The 12,075-nt window shown below is 32.8% G+C and overlaps 1 pseudogene across 1 annotated transcript in view; it reads left to right on the forward strand.

Moving 5' to 3' along the window:
- Positions 1-4,401: 4,401 nt before the first annotated feature.
- The window catches only part of LOC143232554 (uncharacterized), a 205,144-nt pseudogene continuing 197,470 nt past the window's right edge, over positions 4,402-12,075 (forward strand). The window contains exon 1 of the transcript XR_013017591.1: positions 4,402-5,036. The product of XR_013017591.1 is annotated as an uncharacterized LOC143232554 (transcript). The remainder of the gene's footprint in view (positions 5,037-12,075) is intronic.

Below are 12,075 nucleotides of genomic sequence, written 5' to 3' on the forward strand. Positions count from 1 at the left end.
TAACATTTAAGTAGTTTAATGTGGTTTGTTGACACTTTCGTAGCATAGTGTGCCTGTGTAAATACTTTAGTAGCTTAACTTGATTATGGTAAGCAACATTTCTGCGGCTTAATGTAGCTGTGTTAATATTTTAGTAGCTTAATGTGGCTGTGTTAATATTTTAGTATCCTAATGTGACTGTGTCAACATTTTCGTATCTTAATGTGGATGTGTTAATATTTTAGTAGCCTAATGTGACTGTGTCAACATTTTCGTATCTTAATGTGGCTGTGTTAATATTTTAGTAGCGTTATGTGATTGTGATAACATTTTAAGTTTAGCGAAGTTTCGATGGTATTTTATTTATATTGTCAATCCATTTTTGTAACGTTCTAATATTAGCGAGGTTAGCGTACAGTTGATAATATGTCATAACCCTTGTGTTGTAATAACTCTTCTCAGGATAACATCTAATACTAATACATTCATCTATTAATTTTAAATTATTTCATACAGTTATTGCTGAAATTACCTTAAAAATGAGGCTTTGTTAAGCGAATTTAATAAGGAAAGTCATACGTACTAAATCAATCCACCTACGAATTCAATTAGCTTATCAGTTTTAACTACCTCATGCTTTATAGTATTTTTATACCACAAATGTTTCTTTAAACAATTAACCTAAAATACTGGATATTTTCACTGCTACTTTCTGGTTCTCTGTAAACTTAAGAACATTAGCCAATGCCGTCATGAAAGCTGACTTCTCTAGCAAGAAATTGTTTTTAAAATAATAACTTTAAGAGTACTTAACTTCAAGAATTACTCTGAAGTACATTCACTAATCTTCAGCAAAGTAAGCACAAACGTATTAATTAATGAACGAGAGGAAAGCGAAAGCAGCGCAATAAATGTATATTTAATTCGCATTTTTATTTTCACGTCAACTGAGTCTTCGGGGAGTGGTATCTCAACGCTTCACGAAAAGTCAATAATTTAGTCACAGTTGTATATAGAATATTAAAAATCAAACATTACTATAAGGAAGAACTGGCTGTCAAGTCCAAAGTAGGTAGGCTCTGTTAACTTGATGTCTGATGCAGTAGTAGATAAAATGGAAAATATATATGTAAAAACGGCTGGTATGGGTTGAGAAAATTTTTTATGTAGAGGAGTGAACAACGTTTCGACCTTCTTCGGTCATCGTCAGGTTCACAAAGAAAGAAAGAGGTAACTGACCGATAGCTGACCGTATGTTTGAAGGGGTTATGCAATTGAGTGTAGGAATGTAGAGGACGTGCTTATATATTTGATTATATTTATTAATATAAGTATAAAGGTGTTCCTTTATATTGTTTTATTTTGGGTTTGAGTTGTTGTATAAGTAAGGCTTCTTTAATTTTACGTTTCTTTATTTAGCATTTGGGTGTTTTCTGTGGTTATGTTGTGTTTATTTGATTTGCAGTGTTCGAAAATGCCTGAAGGTGACTTTTTGTGTTCTTTGAATCTGGTTTCCATTTTTCTACTTGTTTCTCCAATATAGAAGTTGTGGCAGTTATCACATTGTATTTTATAAATAATGTTAGTGTTGTGTTTGTCAGTGTAGTTTTTACATAGTATAGACCTTAGTTTTGTGTCTGGTTTATGAATAAATTTGGTATTAACTGGAATGTCACATTTTGTCACTAGTTGTTGCCAAATGTTGGTTATTTTTCTACTTATGTTGGGAATATATGGTATTCAGCAGTATATGGTTTTGTGATTTTTTAATTCGTAGGATAGATTTACTTTTGCCAGTTGATTTTGCTTTCTGTCTAGGTGTGTGAGTATAATGTTTTCTACGGTTTGTGGAGGAAACTTATTGATGTTGATAAAGTATTGTTTTATTTTGTCTAATTCATCGTTAATTTATTGACATCCAACACCCAAACTTCCCAGAAAAAAATTAAAAATTAATATTTTCCAGAAACACCTAAAAACAACATCTTAAACGATTTTTTCAAAGAATTTTCTCAAAAAAAAACATCAACATATTTTCACAAAATAGAAAACTAAAAACAATCTTACTAAAAAAGACATTAATTCCATTAGAAACCTAAAACAAAACAAAAACATAAACATTCTGAAAGCAGATAAAGGAAACGCTCTAGTCATAATGAACACGAATGAATACATCTAAAAAATGAAGAACATCCTATCAGACACAAACAAATTTAAATCAATACACACAAATCCAACAAAGACACACGAAATGCAACTAAACAAAATACTACTAAAAATGAAAAAAGCCAACACAATTTCACAAACACTTTATTCCTACCTACGCAAGACCGACTCACGTACACCACAAATATGCAACATCCCCAAACTTCATAAACCAGATTGTCCATTACGACCAATAATGTCCACATATGAATTGTTTAATTGCAATCTTGGTAACTACATAGCGTGGGCATTCTCCAAATATGTAACAACAGCCAGCTCATTCATCAAAGACTCTTTTAATTTCAAGTCTAATCTTAATCAACCTAATCATAAAACCTTAATGGCCAGTTTCGATGTTATATCCCTCTTTACAGAAGTCCCAACCGCTGAAGCCTATAAGATAGCCTTAGAACTCTATATCCGAGACCCTAACCTATCAATAGACATTCCCAGCAACCAATTAGCAACCCTCATAGAATTCAAAACGATGAAGACAAATTTAATGTTCAACAACCACAACTATGTACAAACAAATGGCCTAAGCATGGGCAACCCAGTATCACCAGTTCTAGCTAATATTTTTATGACGCAAGTTGAAACGCAAGCAATTAACACCAACATGACGACATGAATGCGGGTTTCACGTCTACAGAACACACTCTTAATATTTTCAATCACATTAACTCTATACATCCCAACAATAACTTCACATGTGAACAGGAAGAAAGCAATCAGATGTCATTTCTTAACCTCAAAATTACAAGAACCGATACACAATTTAAAACAGAAATCCACCGAAAAATCACCCATACTGGACTATACATTCCTTGGAACGCAACACATGAAACTAAACAAAAACTCAACATACTAAGAAACCAAATAAACACAGCCATAAAACTCTGCTCACCACATAAAATTAACGACTAATTAGACAAAATAAAACAATAATTTATTAACATCAATAAATTTCCTCTACAAACCGTAGAAAAGATTATACGCACACACCTAGACAGAAAGCAAAATCACACGTTTTCGAACATTGCAAATCAAATAAACACAACATAACAATATAAAACATCCAAATACTAAATAAAGAAACAAACATAAACAATCGCAAAAGTAAAAAAGCCTTATTTATACAACGACTCAAGCCCAAAATAAACCAATACAAAGGAACACCTTTATACCTATATTAATAAATACAATCAAACATCTATGCACGCCCTCTATATTCCTACACCGAAGAAGGTCGAAACGTTGTTTGCTGCTCTACACTAATTTTTTCTGAATATTACCAGCCGTTTTTACATATATATATTTCTCTACAGGTGGGTTTTCTCATTACCATAGATAAAATAGAAATTTTTCGTTTTCATCACACCAATACGTTTTTTTAAAATTGTTGCTACCACTAATACACAAACATTGTTTGTACAAGTATTATCTACACACTGTTTTTTACGCTACAGTTTGTTTATTTCCACTATTATTACGCTAAAACTCCCAAGTGTTACTGTTGGTAAAATATAAAAAATGTCCATTACCGCTATTAGTAATACATCTTTACTGTCACTATATTTAACAGTCTTTCACTCTGTATTTACGTGTTGTGGAAAGGTGGGTTAAGGCGTTCGCTTTGTACTCCGAGGGTCGTGGGTTCAAATCCTCGTCACGTCAAACATGATTCCCTCTTCATTAGTAGTATCGTTATAATGTAACGGTCAATTTCACTATATGTTGGTGAAAAAGTAGTCCAAGAGTGGGTGGTGAGGACTAGCTGCCTTCCCTCTAGTCTTACTCTCCTAAATTAGGGACGACTAGCGCGAATAGTCCTTGTGTAGCTTCGCGCGACATTTAAAAACAAAACAACCTAGACAAAAATACAAATTTGCTTATGATATTTTGTTTCTAACCATTAAACTGTGAAGTAAAGTGTAAGGATATTTCTTTAATATAATACTGCAATCAAACAAATATATTTCTTTCTTAATTGTGATATTTATTTCGTTTATTAGAATTATCTAGGTTTACTGGATAAAATACCATGTATTTAAAAATTAATTAATATAAAATGATCTAACCACTTCTTTTACCGATTGCTTTCAGTCTGTGAACTTTAAAAATATCTATAATGTTCAAGATGAAGCACTGCTGCCCTCTATATTTATCAGTTTATGAGGTGCGTTATTTTATTCAGCAAGTATTGATTGGGATCGGCTCGAAACCAGTGGTGTAGGAAGTATTTTCTTCACAACCTTCTGAACGTATGAGAGAAGTGAGGGTTTGTGCCGCTATTCGTTCGATTCATCAGCACTTCATATAAATTACTAATAGGTCTTCGATACGTTATAGAATTTTAGGTTTCTCAAGTTCGTACCATGTTTTTTGTTTCAAACATTTAGTCGGTCGACAGAACTCTTTTAGATTAATAGCAAATAGGGACTTCAGCCATTTTTTCTAAATAGAAAAGCTAGTGATATTTACCTTTAACAGAGAGAACGGAACATTTTTTTTTTTTGAAGCGGTCAAACATTACGCATACTTTTATTTTACTTTTATAACCTTTCTAATATCCTTTAATAAACTCATTCTCCATCAACATGACCTTTCACTTCCTTTTGCCTAATTCAAAATTCACATTAATTTTCACGGTGGTGTTTTGTATTGTCCGCGTGTGTCCTCAAGTTCGTGAAGTTTCTGGGACACCGTCAGGCACAACCACCGAAAACTCGCAGTCTTTGACACCTGAAGACCCTAAGATGACCATGTGTCCAATGAGTGACTTAACGAATGGTCTGGAAGCATGGCGAGATAAACCTCGCGGTATAGACGTACCGCTTAGAACAGAAATCGTAAGTAGTATTATACATGATATTGTGCTTTGAGTGTTTTGTTCTCAAATAGAAATAAGTTGGGAATGCTGTCTTTATAATAGCTTTTTTATTTGAAAGACAAATGTATTCAGTACAATTGTACAAGGTAACAAAATATTTAAAAATTGATCCTCGTGAGCTTTCTTTGGTGGAAAGTATATACACGTAGAGGATTACATGGGAAAATTATTGTTGTATAATACAACTATCTGACCTAGGTTTCAATTAAAGTCAGTCTTAGCAATTTGTGTCTTTAAGCAACATACATTCTTAATCCTTTGTGTAACATTACATGCTGACTTTATAACGCGTACACGCGTGTTTCGAAGTTGCATAATTGATATATGGTGTTACTTATTCATATGAATAATAAATATACTCGTGTCATAACGTTTATAAGACACGTTAAAAATAACGCAATTAAAACAAGGTTATTTTGAATGACAAAATGAATATTCTTATGAACTTACGTAATGTTTAGATGGCTACCTGCGTGATGATGAAAAATGTCCAATGATTAATTCCGTGCTTGCATCCAGTGATATATCTTAACCTTCTTTTTATAATAACACGAATGTTAGTGCCAAGTAGTCGTACAGTGTAATGTTGACATTTTAACATTAAACACTGATATAGAACCAGTTTAACTCTTCTCTTCATTGTCCACTCACAACAAGAAATAACTTGAAAATGGTTTAATTTATTATTCACGTTTCTCACATCATTAATATACAACTCTTTGTTACAGCTATAATTTCGATTTCAACCTGTACTCACTACTGTTTGTTTGTTTTGTTGTTTTAAATTTCACACAAAGCTACTCGAGAGCTATCTGTGCTAGCCGTCCCTAATTTAGTAGTGTAAGACTAGAGGGAAGGCAGCTAGTCATCACCACCCACCGCCAACTCTTGGGCTATTCTTTTACTAACGAATAGTGGGATTGCCCGTCACATTATAACGCCCCCACGGCTGAAAGGGCGAGCATGTTTGGCGCGACGAGGATGCGAACCCGCGACCCTCAGATTACGAGTGGCACGCCTTAACATGCTTGGCCATGCCGGACCACTCACACTGATTAAATCTTGTTTTGTTGACTACATCATATATATCATTATGAAATACTTTTACTAAACTACTTTAATATTTATTCTCATATAAATTTGTTACGTTTACCATTTTCTTACTTGTCAGACTCTAGCTACTTATACTTGTTCAGTGTCCATTATACCGTCTTCATATTAAGTTACTTGTTTGGTGATACACTCTCCTAGTGAATTCGTGTTGCCATTCATATTTACCCTCTAATTCATTTCTTGGTTTTGTTTACGTTTTCTTGCCTGTTATTTTATCTTCCTTACATTTATCTCTACAGAACTAGTCTGCTATTGATAAGTTACTTGTTAAGTTACGGGTTGGTTTGATGTTTCATAGACATGAGTTTGTCTTTCATGAAATTCTCTTTAATGCTAGTTTGTTGTTGTTACGTTTACGTATTAGTTTCGTGAACATTAACTTATTAACTTTGGATTTGTCTTTCTTAGATTTACATCTTCAGTACTAACTTCCTTCTGATATTGTTTTTACCAACGTCCGATAGAGCTATAAGATGTAAATTTATCTGTTATGTTCCCCTGTTAAATATTATTTTTTCTCTGTTACATATACAGTTTAAGTAATAATTCCTTGTTATTACAATTAACTATTAACTAATTTGTATGATGTTACATTTATGCCCAAAATGCTTGTTTGTTTGGTGTTACATTTATTCTTTTAATTACTAGTTTTTGTCTTTATATTTATTTGTTTGTAAAATACCAGTTTTTCTTCTTTAAGTTGGTCTGTTAATTAGAAGAATGTGGTACATACAACCACGTTTTCAATGAGAAAATTTTCAGTTACATTTAGCTATTAAGTATTACATTCTCGACGTTACGTTTGTTTGTTTATTTTTAATTTTGCGCAAAGTTACACGTGGGCTATCTGTGCTAGCCGTCCCTAATTTTGCAGTGTAAAACTAGAGGGAAAGCAAGTAGTCATCACCACTCACCGCCAACTCTTGGATTACTTTTTTACCAATGAATAGTGCAATTGACCATTAGGCTATATCGTCCCAACGGTGGAAAGAACGAGCATGCTTGTTGTAATAGGGATTCGAACCCTCGATCTTTAGATTACGAGTCGAGTGCCTTAACCATCTGGTCACGCCGGACCCGGCGTTAAATAATAGTGTTTAAATCAACATTTATTTCTTTACCAGTGTGGTATCATTTATTTACCATTTTTTGATGACTATGATCTAAAACTTATAAATCCACAGGTATCAGTAAAATATTATTTTGGTAACAGCGACATCCCCATTTGATTATAAACGTTCAATTCAAGTAATATTCGGAAGTAGTACTAGTAAAGAAAGACAAATAAATCAATGTTGTGTGCATCAAACTAACTTTGAACAATAAGAGCAGGGTGAATTACTGTATTATTTTATTGGAAGAGTCTTTTTAGGCGATGGTAAAATGCATTAGTTGGAGGTAATAAAATAAAGCTACGCTCTAGATCTTATTCGACTTTCTAAAACGAAAACACTTCTCTCACTGTTACAGCATCTCCTACAGTTGGGAACTGTGTAAGTTACACAGAGCGCCTCGCGTGCATTTCTCTTTCTAACCTTTATGACGTGTACAGAAAATAACGAAAAGCAACCTATAACATCGCACCATACACTTCCAGTTTTTCCCTATTCACGCTGGGATTGCGTTCTAAGCACCAGTATTTCTTGTTTTCATGATCTAAACAGTTTATGAACTAGTCTCCAGAAGCTGTATGACCGTTTGTTTGTTTTTGTAATATACATAACATTGCACGGTCTAAGTTAGCCAAATCCTGTCCATTGTTGAAGGAATTGATCAACAGGGACATAAACTAATGTTGTCTATTGCGCTTTAAAAGCTTGTCCAATCGTATTTTTCGTCGATCAATCAACAGCAGTCGGTGGTCACAGGCTTAATAACAGTTGTGCTCCTTTTAATGTCTACTGTTAATAAGCTGTACTGACAGATGTCTTTGAATATATGATCGAGAAAAATGGACTTTGACAAGGGACTTCTGCCGAATAGACACCCACTATTAAGTCTCTTTGAAAGTTGAAAGAATTTTTTTTAACCATTATATTTCAGAATAACCATGAAATGACTACTTCTCTGGATTTATAAATATATCTCAAACAAATTACCTTTATCACTCTAATGTTCCTGAAATGGGGCTGAAGGCCGCCTAAATACGTCATTGTTTTAACCACTCACACCACTATACATTAGTGTATTGTTAATCGGTCGGTCGGTAATAAAAGAACATAACATAAGGGACGTCTAACGTTGCAATTTGTACGGTTGTAACGTCAGTGAAGCATGTGCATGCCTTGAATCACGAAAAGAATTGTGCACTCTGTAAGCTTAAACACATTATAACATATGAACTTCAAAATCAATAAATACAAATATTTGTTTCGCTTAATTTTGGTTTTATTTGCTCTCAAAACAAAATGTTTTCAAGGACCATGCGGAAGTACATCTATTTTGTATATGCGACGAATGGAGCGTTCCACAAATGTATATGTCAGGGATTACACAATGAACTATAGCATATGCTTAATGGTAAAACAGAAGGATCTAAACGTCAATATTAAATATAAAAATAGACGGGCTGTTGTTGATGAACAGTTGTTTATCGGTTTTGACTAACCAGGACAATTCAGAGTGAAACTAATGATTTTCTCGTCTGTGTCAAAAGTTGTCGAATTCCTCACTAGAAGCGCATGACGATAATATTACATGACACTTTAGTCATCTGAATTAATAGATAATTATAACTTTCTATAGCATTTTATGTTTCATTCTTCTGGTTTTTATACTTTAAATGTAGTAATTCAGTATCTAGCTTCCAAAACAGAGGATTCAACCAAACCCCCAACGATTAAGAAAAGTCACCTCATTTGGTCACTTGCTCATATCATATCATAATAAGTCTCACCACTCAATTGTGATTTCTAATTTTATGGTTGCTAATGGTAATAATGTTATTTAGTACTGAGAATAACACTCTAGTAAAAACGCCAAGAAACGACTGTTTTTAGAAAATTGGAACCTAGAAAAAAATTACCAAAAATAGCTTTTTATTTTCTGATGTTAATAAGACATAATACATTTACAGCGTTTTATAATTACTTGCTAACATAAGCGAAGAGGTCACATGACTTTACGAAAACACTTTCACGCCCCGACCCTAAGATATTTAACATGTTAAATGTAGTAACCGTAACAATTTTGTACCAAAGTAAGAGCAAGACAGGGTAAAAACGTTTTATTTTTCCCGTAAATGTCTCTAAAAGATTTTTTCAATCAAGATCTATAAAACAAATGCTGTCCGTTGTGTTTTATTGAACAAAAAGGTTTTATTTTTGTAAAACCAATTGAAACTTGCAGTGGAAGTGGGATGAGAAAATGTATTTTTCTTGAAAGAGAAGCGAATTTATGTATTTATGTTTGCTTTCATGAAAGTTCAGAAATGGAGAACTTTACTTTTGAGTAGAATCATACTTTTCGAGAAAAACTTTCAACATTAGAATAAATGTAAATAAAAAGTGTTCTCAAAATCAACTTATTGCGGGAAAAAAGCTTTATGTTGAACACGAGAGCCAGCAGTTTATATAGTAACATTTCTATTCGAAAGTTCAAAGCAGTAAAATAAAGAATAAACAGCAGATTTAATTATACGTTTTACTGATTAATGTTCGATGTTACACACGAGTAAAAGTAGTTTCAGTAGCAAGAACTTTACTAAGAAAATTCGATATTACATGTACATGGAAACACATTACTTGCTAATATCAGTACTGTAAAATAAGCTCTGATTTTCACATAAATAAAACTATTTAATTATTAACACATATTATTTGAAAATGTTCAGAAGAAGACACCAGTGAGGATATTTTAATTTGTAGTACGTTTTTAGTAATCGATCAACTTAAGCTGGGATATTTTGAGCTGTGATAAGTTTGACTTTACAATGAACTGAAACATTTTAAGTCATAATACGTTTGACCTTACAAAGAATAGAAATTTCTAGATTTATAATAAGTTTGATAAAACACGTGAAAGAGGATATTTTAAGTTTTAATAAGTATAATATCACAACAAGTGAGAATACTGTAGGATCTAATAAGTGTTATGTATGAGTGGGGACTGATTAAGTTGTAATAAGTTCGAGATTACAGTTAAGTTTGGATATTTTATGTTTCAGTAAGTTTGATATTACATACAAGTGGATATAATTGAAGTTGTAATAAGTTTGATATTATACATCAGTAAAAACAAGAACACTCTTTACTAGTACAACAAACAGTTCGATACCACACAAGAAATATATGATGACCGAGTGTATGTACCAGTGAGAAATGTGCAAAAATGTATAATAAAATCCGTATTTTTATAATTCACAGATCTCAATTCATTCTGCTTTGAAATTACTTTATTGAAGTTAAGGTGTCAGAGCTTTCTGAAAAATTTGTAATTGCTCTGGGTTAAATTTTCTTAATGCAAGTAAAGAAATATGATTCTATACTATCTCTTATCTCGTTATGTCGCACTAGCGATCTTGTATTATTTAGGCCTAAGAAATATGACTGTGTATTATCACTTACCATGCTACGTCGTGCAAGAAATCTTATATTATTGATGCCTAAGAAAAGATATTTAACGAAAATATTCAACCTAGCGGGAGAACCTCTTTTTTTGTTCCATTGTACTTCATACAGTGACCTTTCAGATGCCGATTTAATTCTGACCGTAAAGTTTTATAACTTATAAGATGTTTTACTATCTTTTACGCTGGTCGAAAGGTTTACGATTTTAATGTAATAAAAGCCATTTACAAAATGATGGATATTGCAATCGTAACAAAGAAATGCTTCTCTAAAATGAACCAAGAAGGTTTAACTACAATTTCAATGAGAAATGGTCATTAACGAATATTTAGTAAAGATATTCACAGGAAAATCTTTGTTTAATTTATTACTTTTTAAAATAAATTAAGTTAGCGTTTTTGATAAATGCATACCGTCATCACTTTCTTGATTAATATAGAACTCCTATTGGATTCAATGGTAAACTATAGGACTTATACACAAAAGCAAGTTTCGATATCTATCTCGGACAAAGCGCAGATATTCCGTTGCGTGGTATTACGTTAAACACAAAACAAATAAACAATTAATCATGCGTATGAGATTTACTTTAAACAATTAAATCTTTTGTTGCTGTTTTTGTTTGGCTTGATACACGAACACTGAAAATTAGAAATCCTACCTTTACCAGAAATAGAGCCGCTCCTAATCAAAATTGTAGTGAGCGAAATTTGTACTCTTTGTCCCTCCCCAGATAACTTTGAAAATAAATGTTAATTGCAATGTCGATTTTGACGCCCTTTGAGAGGCGTACCCTATGTGGGGACAAACATCGCCCAACTCAATAGCTGGCCCTAACCAGAAATACATATTTGAGTTCCAGATGGCGTGAAACACTATGTAGTAGCTATAAACAACACAGCATAGAAATGAAATGCGAGAAAAATGAGCTGTAATAAAACTAACGAAAAATTACAGAAAATAAAACTTATGCTTTCTAAATTTCACAGGAAATCGAGTCTAGCACGAAAGTTAACGCTTCGCTTCACTGAAATTTATTTTAAAACGAGACAGAATGTGACGTAATTTTTCCTCTAGTGCTTCAAGGTATAAAAATTAATTCCAGTAATACAAGCGTTACTTACTAATAATATCTATGATTGTAGGTGTCACGCCTATAAATGGCGTGTCTCGTGCTTTGATTAACGCAGTGTCCCAGCACATTCATCTATTTGTGACATTAGTTTTCCCTGCGGATGACAAACATCATTTCTCTTCAGTGAAAACGCTTAAGGTTTGGATAAAGTTTTTAAACTAAGTTTTCTGGTAGTTGTAGCG

This window comes from Tachypleus tridentatus, chromosome 11 (assembly GCF_004210375.1).
Source record: "Tachypleus tridentatus isolate NWPU-2018 chromosome 11, ASM421037v1, whole genome shotgun sequence".
Classification (NCBI taxonomy): domain Eukaryota; kingdom Metazoa; phylum Arthropoda; class Merostomata; order Xiphosura; family Limulidae; genus Tachypleus; species Tachypleus tridentatus.